At 34.7% G+C, this 2564-nt stretch overlaps 1 non-coding gene across 1 annotated transcript; it reads right to left on the reverse strand.

Moving 5' to 3' along the window:
- Positions 1–1020: 1020 nt before the first annotated feature.
- Positions 1021–1209, reverse strand: LOC143668631 (U2 spliceosomal RNA). Its single transcript, XR_013168497.1, has one exon. It is a non-coding gene; the product is annotated as a U2 spliceosomal RNA (small nuclear RNA).
- Positions 1210–2564: the final 1355 nt, after the last annotated feature.

A 2564-nucleotide genomic window follows, 5' to 3' on the forward strand; every position in this document is an offset into this window, starting at 1 on the left:
CACTCACAGTCATTGTGTAGATTAGGAGATTTTCATTTCCTTTTCACATTCATGAACAATACTTTTCATTTCTTTTGCCTAATGTTCTGCTTGGATCTCTGCTTTACTTTGGCTGATTTCATCATGATTGCTTGAACTGCAAGAGAATGAAATTTCTCATTGTAAAACAGCAAAATTGCATTGTGATTTCCATATATTGATTTCCTGTGAATCTAGTTTACAAAAGACATAATCCTTAAACTTTATTAACCTTAAATCAAAAATAATATTTTGTATCTGGGCCTATGTGGCTTAGGGACAATCCCTAGATAACAACTATTTAACACTTGCTAAATTCATTTATTAATTCTGATAGTTTATTTACAATTTTTTTAAAATATCCCTAATCATGTCACCTGAGCCCAGTGACTGCTTTTACACATTTTATTTCATTTCTTTGCTTCTCATGCTGACAAGGACTTCAAATGCAATGTTGAAGAGGAGTGGCCATAATGAAAATCCTGAACTTGTGGGAGAAGCAGTGACTATTTTATTATAAGTATACTTTGTCATTACTTTTACTTAAACAATTACTTATTTTTTGAAGTAATTTAAAATATGAGACATTTTGTATTATATTTACACACATACATTGTACTCTTTATATGAGATTTCCATCTAGTATAATTTCCATCTCTTGAAAGACACTTGACATTTTTTGTCGTTTTCTGATGATGAATGACTTCAGCTTTTGTATATTTTCTTAAAGCCACTTTTTGCTTTCTCTTTTATTTGCATGGGCAGGCACGGGGAATCGAACCCGAGTCTCCAGCATGGTAGGCGAGAACTCTGCCTGCTGAGCCACCATGGCCCACCCTTGCCGTCATTTTTGAAAAATATTTTTGTTGGGTATAGAAATTTAGGTTTTCAATTTTTGTCTTCATGTTTTTCATTCTTTTTTTGTAATGCTTAAAAACATTTATTAAGATAAAATTTGATTTTTTTTTTTTTTTTTTACCGTAAGTTTTCCACCCCCCCAAAGGGGGATGCACCGTTCCTGGAAGTACCGCAATACTAGGTCGATGCGTGGCACCGACGGAACAAACTCCTATTCCATCTCCTAAATACAAAAATCCATTTAATAATATTGTCCTCAGATAGAGGATGTATCAGATATTAAACTAAGAACAGATACTATACTTGATCTTAGCCAAAAGGCAGACAAGCGATTGTCTTCATATTTTAAAGATGTTGCTCCTCAGACTTCTGTCTTGCATTTAAAAAAATCAGCTGTTAGGATTACCTTTGCTCCTCGGTGTGTAGGCTTTCTTTCCTCTGGTTGGTTTTCAGGTTCTCTCTTGATTACTGGTTCTAGCAATTTGGTGATGACGTGCTTTGGTGTAGTTTTCTTCATTGTTTTTTGGCTTGAAGTTTATCGACCTGCCTAGATCTTTGAGTTTATAATTTTCATTAAATTTTGAAAATTTTTTGGCCATTGTTTATTTAAATACTTTGTCTCCTTCCTCCTCTTTCTCTTCAATTACAGATTCTCACAGTGAGATGATGCTCTATACCTTTTATTCTCTTTTGGTTTTTTCACTCTGTTTCACTTTGGATAGATTTTAGTGCTTTGCCTCCAAATTCACTAAGTTTTACTTCTTCAGTGTCTAATCATCTCTTAATTTCATATGGCATTTTTGCTGTCTTAAGAATTGTATTTCTCATCTCTGTAAGTTTGATTTTGGTCTCTTTTGTATCTACCACATCTGTCCTTAACATGGTCATGCTTCTCTCTAATTTTTTGAACTTAAGAAATGTAGTCGTAATAACTTATTTGATACTATTTGATGTTCTTATTTACTAATGATGTTATCTGCATCATTTCTGGGCAAATTTCTATTAATTAATATTTTTCCTATTACAGATTGCACTTTTCCAATCAGTACAACACATTGAAAATTTACCTTGGTGAGTGTTTGATACTTTTGTTTGTTGGATTTTGTGTTTGTTTGGCTGGTTTGTTTGTTTTAATATTCTTGAGCTTTGTTCTGGTATACTGTTTAGTTACTTGGAAATAATTTGATCATTTGAGGCTTGTTTTTAATCTTTATGAAGTATGCTGGCTTGAAAGGATGTATGAACCCTAGAAAAGCCATATTTTAATCAAAAATCCCATTTCGTAAAGGCAGAATAATCCCTATTCAATGCTATATGTTTGAAACTGTAATCAGATCATCTCCCTGGAGATGTGATTTAATCAAGGTTGGTTGTTAAGCTGGATTAGGTGACGACATGTCTCCACTCATTTAGGTGGGTCTTGATCAGTTTCTGCGGTCTTATAAAAGAAGGAACATTTTGGAGAATGAAAGAGATTCAGAGAGAGCAGAGCAGAATGACATAGCCATGAGCAGTAGCGTCCACCAGCCAGCGACCTTTGGAGATGAAGAAGGAAAATGTCTCCCAGGATGATTCGTGATATAAGAAGCCAGGGGAACAAGCAAGTAGATGATGCCGTGTTTGCCATGTGCCCTTCCAGATGAGAGAGGAACCCTGATGGTGTTCACCATGTGCCCTTCCAGCTGAGA

The sequence above is a fragment of the Tamandua tetradactyla genome, chromosome 24, assembly GCF_023851605.1.
Source record: "Tamandua tetradactyla isolate mTamTet1 chromosome 24, mTamTet1.pri, whole genome shotgun sequence".
NCBI classification, from domain to species: Eukaryota; Metazoa; Chordata; class Mammalia; order Pilosa; family Myrmecophagidae; genus Tamandua; species Tamandua tetradactyla.